This window comes from Chlorocebus sabaeus, chromosome 14, assembly GCF_047675955.1.
Source record: "Chlorocebus sabaeus isolate Y175 chromosome 14, mChlSab1.0.hap1, whole genome shotgun sequence".
NCBI lineage: Eukaryota > Metazoa > Chordata > Mammalia > Primates > Cercopithecidae > Chlorocebus > Chlorocebus sabaeus.
Genome location: NC_132917.1, coordinates 42,873,340 through 42,892,009, shown reverse-complemented (window position 1 = coordinate 42,892,009; position 18,670 = coordinate 42,873,340). Strand labels below are relative to the sequence as shown.

The 18,670-nt window shown below is 48.5% G+C and overlaps 1 long non-coding RNA gene and 1 other non-coding gene across 6 annotated transcripts in view; both read left to right on the top strand.

The window, feature by feature from the left end:
- Positions 1–16,573, top strand: part of LOC119627225 (uncharacterized) — a 46,353-nt gene extending 29,780 nt beyond the window's left edge. Inside the window, exons 1-4 of one of the 5 annotated variants that reach the window (XR_012095276.1) lie at positions 5,900–6,794; positions 8,443–8,521; positions 10,808–10,889; positions 13,271–16,573. This is a non-coding gene — a long non-coding RNA (uncharacterized lncRNA). The other 4 variants (XR_012095278.1, XR_012095277.1, XR_012095275.1 and 1 more) reach the window with 4 other exon arrangements.
- Positions 16,574–17,910: 1,337 nt separating this feature from the next.
- On the top strand, positions 17,911–18,017 carry LOC119627498 (U6 spliceosomal RNA). Its single transcript, XR_005243684.1, has one exon. It is a non-coding gene; the product is annotated as a U6 spliceosomal RNA (small nuclear RNA).
- The last annotated feature ends 653 nt before the right edge of the window (positions 18,018–18,670 follow it).

The window sequence follows — 18,670 nt, the reverse complement described above, 5'->3', positions numbered from 1 at the left end:
AGTCCTCCTTCCTCAGTCTCCCAAAGTGCTGGGATGACAGGTATGAGCCACCATGTCTGGCCCATTTGTCTGTTTGTCCATCTCCCTTGTCCAGAGTTTCTCATTGGCCACACTTTTGACATGTCAGGTCAGATCATTCCTTTTATGCAGGCTGTCCTGTACATTGTAGGACGTTTGGCAGCATCCTTGGCCTCTACTGCGTGCCACTATGACCCACCCCCACACCTCCACTGTGACAACCAAAAATGTCTCTAGACATTGCCAAGTGACCCCTGGGGAAAGGGAGCAGAATCATCTCAGGCTGAGAACCACCATCCCCTTGTCCCCTTCCTCACTCCCCTCCCCTCCTGATAGAAGCCTCTCTGATGCATCTGCTGTGTGTCGTCTTGTTTGCACACATCCGTGCAGCTCTGTTCGCTGCCCCGTTCGTATCCTTTGTCCACCTTTCTATTGGAGTTGCCATCTTCTTTGCATCTGCAAAGGGCAGTCCTTGTGTTTTCTGTTTTCTTTTTTTTCTTTTTTTCTTTTTTTTTTTTTGAGATGGAGTTTCACTCTGTCGCCCAGGCTGGAGTGCAGTGGTATGATCTCGGCTCACTGCAACCTCCACCCGCTGGGTTCAAGTGATTCTCATGCCTCAGCCTCCCGAGTAGCTGGGATTACAGGTTCCCACCACCGCACCTGGCTAATTTTTATATTTTCAGTAGAGATGGGGTTCCTCCATGTTAGTCAGTCTGGTCTCAAACTCTTGACTTCAGGTGATCCACCTGCCTCGGCCTCCCAAAGTGCTTGGATTACAAGGGCGTCAGCCACCATGCCTGGCCAGTCCTTGTGTTTTCTAAATATGAGTCCCATGTTGGTGTGGTCTGTGTTTTCTTCTCCTTTTCTGTCCAGTCTGCTAACCCTTGCCTTACAGATGAGGAAGCAGAAGTGCACAGCCATAGCTGCCAATGCTCACTCTGCTAGTAAGTGGTGAGCCAGGTCCAGGCCTCTGTCTCCAGAGCCCAGGCTCTTGACCCCTGGGCTACAGTAGTGTCCCTTCCATTCAAATATGACTTTGCAGGCAGGCAGGCAAGGTCAGGCCCTGAGGCCTGGGCAGGGAAGGGAGGTGACTCACTCCAGGTCATGCAGCTTGACAGCAGCATCGCCCAGGCCACCCTGATGTGATGCCAAGTGTCTTGGGAATTGGATTCAACTTTTTTTTTTTTTTTTTTTTTGGTTGAGGAATGACCAAGTGATTTCGCTTAAATGTCCAACAGGAGGCTGTGGCTCTGGTGAGAAGAAGAGGTGGGGATCTGAGGGCGTCTGTGCGAGAGGCCCCTTTGTTGGCTCTGCATGGTGCTCACAGACTCATGGTTGGGCAGATTTCTGGATTTGGATTTTCTGGCCTGGATCTCTGTGCCCTAGACCCTGGCAGAAGATGCTTCTCTCCAGGCCCAGGGGATGATGGTTGGTGGGGAGCCAGGTTTTGTTCCCTAAATGGCATTCACATGACTTGCTGACCTCAGGGTCCTTCCCCTTTCTCTTGTCTTTTTCTCCTTCACTGCATTCTGCCCTGCTTTGGTTTCCCTTCTCTATTTTCCTTTTTTCAATCTGCACAAAGCCCTTGGAGGGCTGGGGCTGACCTGGGGCCTCTTGGCTCTGGCTGAGGTTGGTTTCCAGTTCCTGGACTATAGCCCTGGGGCTGTCTGCCTTCGAGGGCCATAGTGAGACTTGGGAGGTGGGAGGTTTGGGAGGAAGCAAGCCAGCCAGTGAGCCAGTGCCTGGAGCCTGGTCCTCTCCTGCATCCTCAGGGCAGGGCCTCTGAACCACCAAAACCGATGACAAATACCTAGTTCAGGCCACAGCTACTCCCTACCCATCCCTTACAGACATGCCTAGTTCATCCCAGATCTCTTCCTACCAGCCTCTAGATCATTCTCAGCAGAGAATGTGGAACGGAAATGTATCACCTCTGGCTTATAGCTTCATCTTTACTTCCCGGAAGATTTTTCCACCGTGGTTCTCAACCCTGAACGCTCAGCAGAATCACCTGGGTAACTTTCCAAACAGGCTGATTTCCAGGCCCCAACCTGAGATTCAGATTTCATGGGTCTGGAGTGTGTCTGGGGATTGAGATGTTGTAAAATCTCCGAGTGATTCTGCTATGTGGCCAGGACTGAGAGCTACTCCAAAGTGTTGCAGAAAGAGCACAGAAGGGCAGGTGGGGGACTGAGTTCACGTCTGGACAACCCTCAGGTGGCAGCATGTCTCTCAGCAAAGCCCCTTCCCTCTCCAGGCACTGCGCAGGCGCACCTTAAGGAGAAATGACCGATTTACGGAGTTTTAGACTCAGAAAGGACCAGGAAACCAACCAAGCTATCCCCTCATCCTGCAAAACAGAAGACTGTGTCTGGAGGGGGTGGAGTAGCCAGGGTCCCACAGGGCACTGGCAGGGTTGGGGATGTGGGAAGCCAGGCTAGGCTTTGGGCTGCTGCCTCCCCCTGGCTGGGCCCCTCAGTGAGTCCTCTTTAGATTAGAATGTTGGGAACATGATGTCTCCCCACTGTTTACTCGAAAAGGAGCCTGTTCTCTCAGTGCCTGGGAGTGGGGGAGCAATGGCTAGAGTTAGAGGGTGTTGGTCTCAGCCAAACTTGGCAACAGGACTTTTGCAGTGCCGCTGACTGTCTGCAGCTGTTTTATAGGCCCTGTGGCTCAAAAGGGGAAGTGTGGCTGCATTTAGAAAGTTGTCCACAAGGAGGAATGGTGGGGGTGGGAGTGGGGGTGGGGCTGACAAGGGTGGCCAGGCTGGGGAGCTTGGGGAGGAAGAGGGACGCAGGCAGGACCTGTGGACAGGGGTTTGATTTGGGGCCCACATGTTGTCACTTTGGAAACTCTTGGGTTTGAGGGGATGGAGATAGGGGAGAGTGAAGGGGAGGCAGACAGAGAAGAAAGGGGGAGGTCGGGAGGGAGAAAGAGCTCCCTGCTGCGAAGCCTGGCTTTTCTTAGGTTGGAAGCAAACATGAAGTGTGCTGGGAGCATGCCCAGCCATGCCCATGCCCCGAAGGCCCAGGAAGGGGTTTCCTCTAAAGGGGGGCAGGGAGATGGTGAGAGGTGCTGGAAAGGGGAGGTTTTCTCACCATAGTCCAGCCCACAGTAGGCGATGTGAGAGGAGGAACTCTTCCTTCCCCAGGCTATACAGAAATATCTCTGATATCTGAGTCCATTCAGGCCATGATAACAAAATATCATGGACTGGATGGCTTGTAAACAGCAGACATTTAATATCATAGACTGGATGGCTTGTAAACAGCAGACATGTGTTTCTCACAGTTCTGGAGGCTGGAAGTCCAAGATCAGGGTGCTGGCAGATTCAGCGTCTGGTGAGGGCGATCTCCTCATAACCTCATGTGGCAGAAGGGGTGAGGGGTCTGTCTCAGGGCATAATATAAGGGCACTAATCCTTTTCATGAAGGCTCCACCCCCAGGACCTAATCACCTCCTACCTCCATCACTTTGGGGGTGAGGATTTCAACATATGAATTTGGAAGGGACATAAACATCTGGACAGCCTGAATGAAACGTACCATCCATATGGCCAGGAATGCATCCAACCCTTCCCAGGGCTGAGCTGGGGCTCAGGTCTCCATGATAGCAACAGGAAGATTGCTACACAAGGCTCCTAGCCCAGGGGTTGGAGGCTGGAAGACCTCAGAGAGCCTGATTGAAGATCCCCAGGCCTCAGGTTCCTGTTCCTGTTAGTGACAGGGAGATGCACCTCCCCTGCCCTATCACAAGTGCCCTGCCCCAAGCATCAGGGAGAAACATGGAGCTCCTGCTGGTCGTGGGCCACACTCCCCCTGCTTCCCTCAGGCCTACTGCTCTCCCTCAGTCACTGGCACCTGCAGGGTGCTGCTCTCTGCTGCCCCCCATGCCCTAGCCTTGTTCCTACTGTGTATGTGGGGATAGAGTGATGGGGTGGTGGAGGTCGGGGGTGATGGTACCATAACTTCAATCCAGAGCTTTCCTACAGAAGATCCTGCCTTCACCAGAAAGGTGCTTTACCAAAGCTCCTCTTCCCGAAGTAGCCCCACCCAAAAGGACCATGAGAAGAGGACCTTATCCTAACTTTGATCATATTACACTGGCCATAGAGAGCTCCACCATCTTTGGTGATAGAATCAGCAGCCAGAGAGATCTGCTCTGAGAGTGGGAGTTAAAGCAGAGAGGGGAGGCTTGCATTAATTCTGAGTCTGTGGTTGAGCATCTGATGTCAGAAGCACGACTCCCAAAGAACCTGCTCAATGTACCCTGGGGAAGAAGGCAACTCAACTCAACCCAATCCAACTGAACCCAATTCAACTCCACCCAACCCAACTCAACCCCACTCAACCCAACTCAACTAAACTCAATTAAACTCAACAAAACTCCCATTCATTCACTCCATGATTTAACTAGTATGTACTAGTCACCAACAATGTGTCAACCACTGTGCTAAGTGCTGGGGATGCTGAAGAGAGCAAATAAGACACAGCCCTGCCCTCATGGAGCTTCGAGTCTGGTAGAGGCACTTAAGGGCACATCACAGGTCTGTGTCCCTATTAAGCTCATAGGATGGCCATGGGAGGGTAGGGAGAGGAAAGGCCATTACCCCTGTGGTCTCAGTGGAGGGACAATATTCATATACACAAAACACTCAGAGAATAAGGCAATGTTTAGTAAGTCCATTGTTGACTCCGGTAACCACCAGGTGTGCTTAACCACTAACTAACCTTGAAAAAAAAACTTTTGGCTGGGCGCGGCTGCTCACCCTTGTAATCCCAGCATTTTGGGAGGCCAAGGCAGGCAGATCACTTGAGGTCAGGAGTTCAAGAGCAGCCTGCCCAACATGGTGAAACCACGTCTCTACTAAAAATACAAAAAATTAGCCAGGTGTGGTGGTATGCACCTGTAATCCCAGTTACTTGAGAGGCTGAGGCAGGAGAATAGCTTGAACCCAGGATGCAGAGGTTGCAGTGAGCCAAGATTGTGCCACTGCACTCCAGCCTGGGTGACAAAGTGAGACTCTGTCTGAAAAAAACAAAAACAAAAACAAAAACCCAAACAAAACAAAAAAATTAGTTCTGACATGAGTGTACTGGACTGGAAAATCCATGTGGACTCTGCCATCTTTCTTGGTTTCTTCTTCCATGTGGCTACCTACCCCCTTCTCTTCTGCCTTCCACCTCACTTAGAGCTAGAAACCTTACATGGCAAATGATTGGATTCTAGGTTTGATTAAATGCCTACCATTGACAAAGTGCATTGCTAGCTGCAGTAGGATTCAGAGGTAAACAACACTGGCCTTCCCCTTAAGGACGCTGAGCCTGACTTGGGTTCACAAATTGCTATGACGGAAGACAGTGAAAGAGGCATGCATCTTTGGACTGCATTTTACCAGTTCAAATATTTTATTTTTAATAATATATTATAAAATATAAGGTGTAACAGGGAAAGGAAATGCACAGGTCTTAGGTGTGCATTTCCAAGCATTTTGAGTGTGAGTGTGACTGTGTGTTGCAGGGGGAAGGTAACCGGAGAGCTGAGTCCCTTCCCTGGGTATGGGATTTGGAATATTGGTGCCATGATGTTTTGGTGTGTCTGCTGCCTACTGTTTTGGTTTTTAAATTTCAAACTTCAGAAAGGTTATAAGACTATATAAGGAATTCCTGTATACAAGGAATTCCTGTATACCCTTTCCCCAGATTCACCAATTATTTACACTTATGAAATCATTTGAGAAAAATTTAGAGACATCTTGCCCCTTTACCCTTAAATATTTCAGTTTATATTTCAAGGACATTCTTTTACATAGTCTGGCTTCCTCTTAGCTGAGCCTTGGTCATCTCATTTTCAGACAGTATTGGGTCATTCTATATCTTAAGTAAAGCTGATTTAATGGGAGACAGAGCTGGATTGGTTTTCTGCTTGATGCTGTGCTGGTGACCTGGCTGCTGGGGGCTGCCTAGGTCACAGGGTCCCCCTGGGAAAATCTGTTGACTTCCGCGGCTGTGCTTGAGTCTGCTTGTTACTGGACAGCTGGTGTGTCCCCTTAGAGGCTTGGCTGAACTCTGTGCTCTCCTTCCCTCTACTTTGTTCTCGAGTTTTCTGCACATTCTTCCACCCACAGATGTGAATGTCGTGTGATGTTGGCTTTCCAGTGTCTTGCATGGCGTGGTAGCAGCAGAAATAAGCTTGGCTGGGCACCCTCTCTGGGCCTTGGAGGACAGCCTGGGCTCTTCTGAAAATACAGGCAGCTTCCTTTCCCTGACTCGCCTGGAGGAGCAAGGCCCTGTGGTGCGGTCTGGCTCTGAGGCCTGTGGTCCTGCTTGGGACTGGCAGTCTTAGGCTGAGAGAACATTTTCCAGAGTATAGCCGAGGGACAGAATGTCTCAGTAAGACGGGCTTGGAGGGGCAGGGTTTTGGAAAGGCATCTGCTTGTTCTGGGAGGTGTTCAGGATGCTGAGGTTTTGGAAATTCATGGCGGCTCTTCACAACTGCTCCCAGCTTTGGGAGGAGGAATAGACGGGTGCTCGTTTCCTTGGGTTCAGTGGCAAAGGTGAAGCCCAGCACTGCCGACCCGGGACCTGGGCCTCTCCTTGGCCTGGGGAGGACACTGGACTTTGAAGAGGAGTGCAGCCTAGAAGGCCTGGACCCTGGAGTCATGAGATGCTGCTCCCATCCAGTAAGCCCTGCCTGGAGCTCTGCTGGGCACTGACCCTGGCATAAAATCAGTGGGGCCTCTGGGCCTGCACTCAACCGTGCCTCTGATGGAGCAGGTAGGAGAACCCCCCGCAAATCCACGAGGCAGAACAGAACACGCTGGAGGCATTTAACCAGGCAGACAGGTCTCCTGCAAGGAGAGGCCAGGGAAGGGAGAGCTCAGACGCCCCGAGCTGCCAGGGAATGCTTAGGGGAGGAAGTGAGGCCTGAGACCCCCTTTCTAGCACCCTCTCCCTTCTTCTGTTCTGCTTTTGTATACAACCAACGTGCCCAAGGTCCAGTTCCAGCTCTGTTCTGTGATCTTGGACAAGTCTGTTTATCTTCTTGGGCCCATTTCCCGCCTGTGAAATGGGACGTGGAGCACTGGAGCCACCTTCCTGGGACAGTGCTGAGTGGTAACCAAATGTTGGCGGGCTTCAGAGGCGCTTGGAGAGCTTAGGAAAATGCAGATGCCTGGAAAGTTGGGAGCCTGAATCCCCGGTGGTGAGGCCCAGGCGTGTGTAGGCAATGCTTTCAACCGGCTTTCCTGGTGGTCCTTGGAACGGAGCTGGATTACTGTGGAGGCACCACATCCCCCGCCCCTAAATTAACTGCAGGCTCCTCGGACCCAGACTCGGGCCTTTATTCCTGGATGCATTTTTCCCGGTGTCCGGGAGGGCCTGGTACAGGTGGGGGCACCCGGGCCTGGCCACTGGGCCGTCCACCGGCCCCTCCCACCTGGGAGCCGTGCCACGGCCTGGGCAGCCTGGACGCAACCCCCCTCCTTCCCTATGAGCCAGCTTCAATGCCCCGCATTACCATTTCCATGGCGCCCTCCTCCAGGGCCCCATGGAAATCACGAGGCTTTCTGAGGAGTCGTGCAGACTTCAGAAAAGACCCCGGGCCCCCTGCCCACCCCAGCTCCCTGGCCGCTCTAATCCCGCGCGGGGCGCGAGAGACAGAGCTCCCAGTCTCCTCGCGGCCCGGCCGGGCGCTCATTCTCCCACAGAGCTGACGTTTCTCTGCGGCCCAGCTGGCTGCAGTTTTTAGAAATAACAATATCCCCGGGGGGAGGAGCGGCGGGGTGAATGGGCGCCTTTGTCCCAGGCCCTGTGAAGCCCGATTAATTATGCGCGGCGGAGCGCGGGGAGCGCGGCGGCCGGGGCCCCCCCTGGGCGGCTGAAAGGCCCGGGCTTGGGAGCTCGGCCGCCGGCTCCGCGCCGCCGCACAAAGGGCCGCGAATTAGAGAAGCCGCAATTACCCCGCATTTTGTATGTGCCCTTGTCTCGCTGACACTGTGGACGGCCCCTCCCCGGGCGGCTGCACTTTGAGGATTTTCAAGCCCTTTCTTGGTTACCAGGGGCGACTGGGCAGAGGGACTGGGGGCTTGGGGAGAGGGGGAAGCGCCAAGGGCTGAGTGGGATCGTGTGCAGTGGGGGGCGTCCCGGGGTGGGGGGCAGGGAGCGGCGTGTGGGTATCGCCCCTGGGGACCTGGGCCTCAAGTCTAATGCTCTCTCCAAAGCTGGAGCCCGTTCAGCATGCAGATTCCAGGGCCTCGCCAGAGAGGACTCCCTGACTCAGTGAGTCTGGGGCGCCCAGGAAACTGCATTTTACCAGTCTAAATATTTTACTTTTAATAATATGTAACAAAATATAAGATATAACAGGGAAATGAAATACACAGATTTTAAGTGTGCAATTCCATGTCACCCACATCCCATCAAGATATAGAACAATTCCATCACTCCAGAAAGTACCATGGATCCTCTTTCCAGTTTCTCGACCCCACTGCTCATCCTCCCAGGTAACTACTGCTCTGATTTCTAGCACCATTCCTAAAGTTTCATCTGTTTTTGGACTTCATGATAAATGGAGCCATACAGTATACGTTTGTTTTGTTTCTGACTATTCTCATTTGGAATCATGTTTTTGAAATCCATTCACGTTGTGTGTATTAATAGTTTAGTTTCTTTCTTTTGATTAAACAGTTTTTTTGATCCATTCACCTGTTGATGGACAGACACCTGGACTGTTTCTAATTTTTGGCTGTTATAAATAAAGCTGCTATGATCGTTTTATATGAGTCTTTTTTTATGTGAACACGTGTTTTTATCTTTTGGGTAAATGTCTAGGAGTGAAATTGCTGGGTCATAGGGAAGGTATTTAGCTTTAGTAGATTCTAAAGTGGCTGTATGATTTTTGCATCCACACCAGCAATATATGAGGGTTCCAGTTGTTCTGCCTTTTCATCAGCACTTGATATTGTCAGTCTTTGTGATTTTAACATTCTAGTGTGAGGTGGTATCTCACTGTAGTTTTCTGGGTGGGTGATTTTAATGCATGAGTTCCAAGGATTACACTTGGAGAAAACTCCTGTCTAGTCCAATCCTTGCATTTATCTGCAAGATCCAGCAGAGGTAATGTCCTCCCCAAGGCCCACAGCTGGTTGAGCAGAGGCAGGATGAGGACACAGGACTCCCATCCCAAGCTAAAGCTCTCTTCTTGGTATCATGTTACACCTTTGGCCTATACCTCCTGAGCTTGTGTGTATGAAGCATGAATGGTGCTCTGCCTAGGGCCATTCAAAGTGGACCTGGCAGGAGACTTCTGAAGAGTCTCCACCTGCCACCCAAGCAACAGCATCCATGGGACTCAGGTTGAGAGACTGGGCTTGGCCAGGTACATGTGGTGTGCACGCGAACATAGGAACAGGGGTAGGAAGCTGCTGGTTAGCTACCCTTGACTCTAACTCCCAGGACACAGACCTGGCTTTACTGCTGTCCACCACCTTGCCATACATTTGAAGAGCCAACTTACGTGAAAGCCTAAACCCTGAGAGTTCCTCTGCTTCAGGTACTCATGGGGGGCTTTGCATATTTTCTGATCAAACACAGAGAAGATGCTTGGTGGATGGGAAAAAGAAAGCAGGAGTCCTGGGGCTTCCAAAGTCTTCCTTTATCTGTAAACATTGTCCTACATGTGCTTTGTTTTTTTTTTTTTTTTTTTTGAGATGGAGTCTCACCCTGTCACCCAGGCTGGAGTGCAATGGTGCGATCTCAGCTCACTGCAACTTCCACCTCCTGGGTTTAAGCAATTCTCCTACCTCAGCCTCCCGAGTAGCTGGGATTATAGGCACACACCACCATGCCCAGCTAATTGTTTGTGTTTTTAGTAGAAACGGGGTTTCACCATGTTGGCCAGGCTGGTCTGGAACTCCTGACCTTGCGATCAGCCCACCTCAGCCTCCCAAAGTGTTGGGATTACAGGCCTGAGTCACCGCACCTAACCTCTACGTGTGCTTTTTAAGACCCTCCAGAACCTGGCCTGACCTATCCTTGTTGCCTTGTTTTTTCCTGCCTTCACCTCACACATGCTGCTCCAGTCATAGTGGACACTGGTCTATTGTTGTTCCCCCACCCCCTCCCATCCCCATCAACACAGGTGGTGGGGATTGTGTTTTCCAAAGATGACTGCACCACAATATATCTTACAACCCACATGCTCTTGCAATGTGACTGACACTCCTCCCACTGAGAGGAAGGGGGTCTCTGTTTCCTTAATCAAATTGGGATAGGGGCTTGAGACCGCTCTAACCAACAGACTATGGCAAAAGGGATGATTTTTGATGCTAAGTCATATAAAAGCTAAAACTGCCACCTAGCTCTCTCTCTCTTCTTTGGGATGTGTGCTGTAGGAATCTAAACACTGTGCTATGGAAATGCCCAAACTGGCCCACATGGAGAGACCCATGTGGAGGAGATCTGAGGCCTCCAACCTGCAACCAGGTTCAACCACTAGATTTGTGAGTGAATGAGCTTTTAGATGATTCCAAACCCCAACCTTCAGTGCTTCCAGTGGAGGCCCCAATCAACAGAGAGCAGAGACAAGCTCCTCCTGCTGTGCCCTGTCCGGATTCCTGACCCTGACTTGATACCAAACATAATTAAGCGTTGTTTTATGCCAATATTATGATAATTTGTTACACAGCCATAATGACTGGAACACACACAAGATTTCTTGCTTCCTCCCCATGTTAATTCATATTCCCCTTGTTCCAAGCCCAGCTCTAAGCTTAACTCTTCTCTTTCAGGTTCAGCTTGGTTGTGACCTCTGCTGGAAGCCCTCCCTGGCCCCCTGTGCACTGAGCTGGCGGTTCCTCCTCTGTGCCCCAGGTACATGCTCAGATCTGTGTACCCTCCACCTTGTCCTCCAGCTTTGTGTTTGGATGTTCACATTCCCCATGAAAAAGGCCCCCTGAGAGCTGGCACAGTGCACGTTTCCTCTCCAGACTTCTACGAACCTGGCACATAATTGTTTGCTGAAAGATGGCATGTTCCTAAAACAGAGGAAGTGGAACCTGAATAGAGCAAAATCCAACTTCCCACTCCCTGCTCTCACTTCCTCTGGGACAGGCCTTGAGCAAGAGAGACAGAAAGAACAAGAGATGGTCTTTCCCTTTAATGGGATTTCAGTCTGATTAGGGAGATAGTAACAGAAAGACTAGATTAGACTAGTGTATGATTAAATGAGATTTGCCATCCTCAGAAGAGGGAGAGATCTGCATGGAACAGGGTGGTCAAGGCAGGCTTCCTGGAGGAGGCAACGACTTGGATTTCATAGTACCAGAGCTCCAGGATAGATCCTCCTCTGATTGAACTCCCCGTTTCTTTCCCACACCCCAACCTTCCCACGTTCCCGGCTGAAGGAGTGTGTGTGTGTGTGTGTGTGTGCGCGCGCGCGCACATATGCATGCACACATGTACACATGTGGTTGGAAAGGGGACATTAGTATCCCTCTCCTAGGATGGAGTCTCAAGGACAGGCCTGTCATCTCCTCAGTTTGCCTCTCTCTCCCCCACTTCATCTGGGGGATGGAATAAGAATGGGATAAGTATAATACAATGGGGCGAATGCAGAACCAACTAGATGTACACCCAAAAATGTGGATGGACCTTAAAACAGTGCTGCCTGAAGAAGGCAAGAAATAGAATGAAATCTGCAGCACATCATTCATATAAACTAAAAATACATGTGCACAGAAAGGCAACTTTTTTTTATTTTTTATTTTGAGACAAAGTTTCAACTTGTCGTTCAGTCTAGAGTGCAATGGCACGATCTCGGCTCACTGCAACGTCCACCTCCTGGGTTCAAGCGATTGTCCTGTCTCAGTCTCTAGAGTAGCTGGGATTACAGGAGCCCGCCACCATGGCCGGCTAGTTTTTGTATTTTTAGTAGAGACAGAGTTTCACCATGTTGCCCAAGCTGGTCTTGAACTCCTGACCTCAGGTGATCCACCTGCCTCGGCCTCCCAAAGTGCTGAGATTACAGGCATGAGCCACTGCACCCAGTCGGCAACATATGTTTTATAGAGACACAGACAAAGATGTGATGTCAAACACACTAATGTGGTTGCCTCATTCATAGATGGGGGACTGGGCTGGTGAATGAGGATTAAAGAAATAAATAAATAAAACAAGAGAGGGTCTCTGTACAGAACGGTGATGACAGCGTGCCATCGAGGAGAATGATGAACTCAAGCTTTTGCACCTGAGGGCCAAACAAAAGGTCAAAACCAAAATCACTCTTGGAAATGATGCCACCAACTTTAGGATGGCACTCATATCTGTGTGAGTGGGAGAGAGAAGGGATATGGGGCAGGGATTTGACTGTAGCTGTAATGTTTTATTCCTTTGAAAAATATAAGGTAATCTGAAGCAAAATGTTAATATCTGTTGAATCTGGGGAGAGGCTATGACGGTTTCTGTTAAACCATTTTGTGTACATTTTTTTTTTTTTTTTTTTTTGAGATGGAGTCTGGCTCTGTCGCCCAGGCTGGAGTGCAGTGGCCAGATCTCAGCTCACTGCAAGCTCCGCCTCCCGGGTTTACGCCATTCTCCTGCCTCAGCCTCCGGAGTAGCTGGGACTACAGGCGCCCGCCACCTCACCCGGCTAGTTTTTTGTACTTTTTAGTAGAGACGGGGTTTCACCGTGTTAGCCAGGATGGTCTCGATCTCCTGACCTCGTGATCCGCCCGTCTCGGCCTCCCAAAGTGCTGAGATTACAGGCTTGAGCCACTGTGCCCGGCTTGTGTACATTTTAAATACAGTCATGCATGGGTTAATTATGGGGAATAAGTTCTTACAGATACATTGTTAAGCAATTTTGTTATTGTGTGAACATTATCGAGTGAACTTACACAAACTTATAATGGAATAGCTGACTACACACTTAGACTATATGGCCTAGCCTATTGCTCGAAGGCTGCAAACCCTTACTGTATGTTACTGTACTGAATAATGAAGGCAAGTGTAACACAATGGCAAGTATTTGTGTATCTAAACATAGAAAAGGTACAGTAGAAATGTGGTATCATAGTCTTATGAGACTACTATTGTATATGCGATGCTTTGTTGACTGAAACATCATTATGTGGTTCATGACTGTATATCATAATTTAAAAAAATATTTTAAGAGATTGCCAATCAAGACACTACAAACTAATTTTGTGGCTTTTGCCAAAATTCATTTCCTTCTTTCTTTTTTTTTGAGACAGGGATCATTCAAGCAATCCTTCTGCCTCAGCCTCCCAAGTTGGTGGGACTACAGTCATGCATGCCGCCACGCTCAGCTAATTTATTTTTTTAATTATCGAATAGAGATGGGGTCTTGCTATGTTGCCCAGGCTCATCTCAAACTTCTGGACTCAAATGATCCTCTCGTCTTGGCCTCCCAAAGTGGGATTACAGATGTGAGCCACCGTGCCTGGCCCTGGCTTAATTTTTTATTATTTTTGTAGTGACAGGGTTTTGCTATGTTGCCCAGGCTATCTTGAACTCCTGGCCTCATGTAATCCTCCTGCCTTGGCCTCCCAAAGTAGAATTCATTTCTGATGTTAGGTTGGCCTCTGAACAGTTTTACAGAGCTGAATGCTCTCGTCTTCTGTGACACGGTCTTTTTTTTTTTTTTTTTTTTTTTGAGACAGAGCCTCGCTCTCTCACCCAGGCTGGAGTACAGTGGTGCAATCTCCGCTCACTGCAACCTCCAGCTCCTGGGTTTAAGCAGTTCTTCTGCCTCAGCATCCCGAGTAGCTGAGACTACAGGCCTGCACCACCATGCCAGGCTAATTTTTGTAGTTTTAGTAGAGATGGGGTTTCATCATGTGGCCAAGCTGGTCTCAAACTCCTGACCTCAAGTGATCCACTCACCTCAGTCTCCCAAAGTGCTTGGGATTACAGGCATGAGCCACCACACCCAATGACACAGTCTTAATAAGGAGAAGAATATGAAGAATTTGACTTTTTATTGACGCTAAAAGCATTAATAAACAAGATCTTTGGAAAAATGTGGAAAATGGAAAATGTCACTGCCTGCTGTTTGTAGGGTGAAATCAAACGACTAAACAGCTATAGGAACATTTTGTTCCCACTGGTTGGGTCAGATCAACTTCCCAGGACTTTGTGGGAAGCTCACAAATGCTAGACAATCGTACTGCACTGCTGTAGGAATTCTTGGAGGGCTGGAAGGCTCACAATTAGGGCCTTTTCTCTGGGCACCAACCTGACAACCATGGCAAGGGGGCTGAGCAGTTGTCGATGGCATAGATGCTACATTCTGTGACTCCTCCTGGCCCTAGCCATGGCTGATTGGTATAGAGGGTCAAAGCTGGGCCAGTCAGATTATCTCTCTCGAGATTCTGGAATTCTGAACTGGGGCGGAGATGGGGAGCTGTGAGAATGCGGTTGCTTTAATGGGAATGTTCTGGTGAGGAGATGCATTGACTCCAGATGCTTACATCCTTTCCTGAAGCTCAATTGTTCAACCTTTTCTTGAAATTTAATAAATCCATTATTGTGATTTGTCAGGGCTGATTTCTATGACTTGTCCTATGGAGTAGGTTACTATATTTTTGTCTTCTCACCTTCCCCTGGTGCTGCTGTTAATACATATGGTATCTTTATTGAGTTAGAAAAAGATGCCTGGCTCTGGGTGGACAAGCAAGAAAAAGTTTTTCTTTCCTCCAGGCAGACACAGTCCCTCACCAGGGTGGAAGGTGTGGCTGGTGGAGTGCAGGCTGGGTTTCAGGCCATACTCTGCTCACTTCCTTGGCCCAGTCCTTTTGTGCATCACACAGATGACATCCCCATTTATGGCGGTCTTACACCTGTCCACCATGTGCTTTCAGGAGGATCTATCTTCTGCAGCTAAGCATCATTCAGAATATGAAGGGCTATTCCAGACAAGATTCACGGGACATGGTCTATCATGCAAGTCCCATTCTGGACTTTAAGGCTCATGACAAACATGTTCAAAGCCAAACCTGCTCAAAGTCAAAACTTAAAGGAAATGTAGGAAAACTCTCTGGCCTGATAAAGTCCACAGAAGCCTCATCTTCTTCTGATGAATGATCTTCAGGCTTGAAAGGATGCCTTCCTCCAAACAGGCTGGCAGACATTCTTGAAATGTCAAAGGATAGGCCAGGGGTGGTGGCTCACACCTGTAATCCTAGCACTTTGGGAGGCCAAGGTGGGCTGATTGCCTGAGCTCAGGAGCTCAAGACCAGCCTGGACGATGTGGTGGAACCCCATCTCTGCTAAAATACAAAAAATTAGCCGGGCATGGTGGTGCATGCCTATAGTCCCAGCTACTCGGGAGGCTGAGGCGAGAGAATCACTTGAGCCCAGGAGACGGAGGTTGCTGTGAGCCGAGATTGCACCACTGCACTCCAGCCTGGGTGACAGAGTGAGACACCATTTCAAAAAAAAAAAAGAAAGAAAGAAAGAAAGAGAGAGAGAGAGAGAGAGAGAGAGAGAGAGAGAAAGAAAGAAAGAAAGAAAGAAAGAAAGAAAGAAAGAAAGAAAGAAAGAAAGAAAGAAAGAAAGAAAGAAAGAAAGAAAGAAAAGAAAGAAAGAAATGCCAAAGGATACTCCTCCATCCCCCTGTGAAAAAACTAGTGGTGAGAAGGTAAGACCAAGAGCACAGGAACAGATGACAAGGAGGTGTCTGAAGGCCACAGTGAGAGTGACATGGAAACCAGCCAAGGCACTGATGGCCATGGGAAGAAAATGATCTCAAGGAAGAGATAATTCCTTGAGAGGAGGCTGCTCCAGCTCCGATTTGTTCATTCATTTTACAGTCAGGAAGCCACTCTACCCCCAAAGAAGGTAATATGAGTCCTACTACCTTTCTGAAAGGAAGCTGGGTAAGAAAAGCAAGATGGTAACTTTCCCAAGTCAGGGAACCCCTGTCTCCCCAACTTCTGCATCATGTAGACCATTTGTGTCCACAACTTACAGGAGGCAGTGTAGACTAGCAGTTGAGAATGTGAGTCTAGAATCAGAAGGCCTGGGTTCAAACCTCAACTCTGTCACTTTCCAGCTATTTGGCCTTGGACATATTACTTAAATGCTTGTGGGTTTTAAAACACGTACACAATCCTTTGACTCTCTTCCCATCAAGAAGTGGAGCCTATGTCCCCTCCCTTTGCACCTGGGTGGAAATGTGGCAGTGCCTAGACAAATAGAATGTGGCAAAAGTGGCACTGTGTAATTTCCAAGGTTAGGTTAGAAAAGACCCTGCAGCTTCTGATGATTCCTTTAGGGACACTTGTGTGGGGAGGCTTCAGCTGTTGTGAAAGAAATTCAGCTACCCTGAGGCTGCCTTGTAGAGGGACTGCATTTAAAGTGAGAGATTCCTGAGAAGCCCCAGTCATCCAGCCCCAAGCAGTGTGAACCTTCTAGTCTAGACCCCAGCATTTGAGCTGACCTCAGCCCCAGCCACCCTGAGTGAGAACTGCCTAGCTTAGTCCCCGTCAACCCTCACATTTCATGAACAAAATAAATGATTGTTGTTGTCTTAAGACCACTGTTTGGGGATGGTTTCTTATCATGCAATAGATAGTTGATGCAGACTTTTCTACAACCTGGAAATGGAATGCTGCCATCACAGAACCTAAGTCATGTGGCTTTAGGACTGGGAGATGGGCAGAGATTGTAAGGACTTTGAGGATATTGTCGATGGAAGTCTGGTAGTTCTCAAGGAAGCAGCTGATGAGGGCTTGAAGGAAAGTAAGAAAATGTTATTGGAAGCAGAAGGAAAGGGACAAACCCTTATTATGTAGTGGAAGAAAGTTAGCAACATTGTCACTTGAAGCTATGTGAGCAATAGAAAATGTGCCTAATGAAGGCCAGACATGGTGGCTCACACCTGTAATCCCAGCACTTTGGGAGGCTGAGATGGGCAGATCACATGAGGTCAGTAGTTTGAGACCAGCCTGGCCAACACAGTGAAATGCCTTCTTTACTAAAAATACAAAAATTAGCTGGGCTTGGTGGCTCATGCCTGTAATCCCAACTACTTGGAAGGCTAAGGCTGCAGAATTGCTTGAGCCCAGGGGGCAGAGGTTGCAGTGGGCTGAGACTGTGCCACTGTCCTCCAGCCTGGGTGACAGAGTGAGATTCTGTCTCAAAAAAAAGAAAAAAGAAGAAGAAAATATGCCTAATGAACTAATGGTTTGGGCTAAAACAATTTTTAAGCAGACTGTTGAAAATGCTAGTTGGATTAGAAAATGCTAGTTGGGCTGGGCGTGGTGGCTCACACCTGTAATCCCAGCACTTTGGGAGGCCGAGGCAGGTAGATCACCTGAGGTTAGAAGTTCAAGACCAGCCTGGTCAATATGGTGAAACCTCGTCTCTACTAAATGTACAAAAATTAGCTGGGCGTGGTGGCGGGCACCTATAATCCCAGCTACTCAGGAGGCTGAGTCAGGAGAATCACTTGAACCCGGGAGGCAGAGGTTGCAGTGAGCCGAGATCATGCCATTGCGCTCCAGCCTGGGCAATAAGAGCGAAACTTCATTCCAAAAAAAAAAGAAGAAAAGACAATGCTAGTTGGATTATTTTAGCTGTATATGATAAAGACAGAGAAAGATGAGTTAAAAGGAAGCTTTAACTTTCAAGCAAAATTTATAAAATATATAAAGGAGTCAGGGGCTTGCTGGGTTTGAAAATAAATCTGGTTCTCATTCTCAGCCTCCCAGATGGCAAAAGGTTCTCAAAGTATGAAAGGGCTTCAGGACAAAGATAAAATCCAGAGTGGGACTACAAGAACCTTTGTTAAAATCTCAGAAATATCTAAGGCTTCATAAAATATTTTGAATAGACAAAGGCCCTCTAAGTATTTCAAGAGTGTGCCTCAGTGCTCGCTTCAGCAGCACATATACTAAAATTGGAACAATACAGAAAAGGTTAGCATGGCCCCTGTGCAAGGATGACATGCAAATTCATGAAGCATTTCCTATTAAAATAAAAACAAATTAAAAATAAAATAAAAAAGAGTGTGCCTCACAGATCCTCTTCATTAAACAACAGGGCTTCTAAGTATCCTAAGTAAATTGTTTTACATCAGCCTCACAAGAAGAATGTAGAGAATGTTTTCTTGATGAAATGTGTGGTTATAGCTTTTGACTAATAGGGTGAGCCCCAGTAAGATTCACGGGAAACCCACACAGTTTTTAATATAATTATTTTGTCAGAAGCACCACCAGCTTGGGCAAAAAGGGTCAGAATAGTATGAAATGAAAAAAGGCTTTTGGATCCCCAAAATTCTATAGGAAGGAAACAGGCTGAAAACTACTCAGTTGGAAACACCAGATGTATTAGTCTGTTTTCACACTGCTGATAAAGACATACCTGAGACTGGGCAATTTACATAAGAAAGAGGTTTAATTGGACTTATAGTTCCACATGGCTGGGGAAGCCTCCCAATCATGGCAGAAGGCAATGAGGAGCAAGTCACATCTTACATGGATGGTGGCAGGCAAAGAGATGATGAGCTTGTGCAGGGAAACTTCTCTTTTTAAAACCATCAGATCTTGTGAGTCTTATTCACTATCACAAGAACAGCATGGGAAAGACTTGCCCCCAAGATTCAGTTACCTCCCACCAGGTCCCTCCCA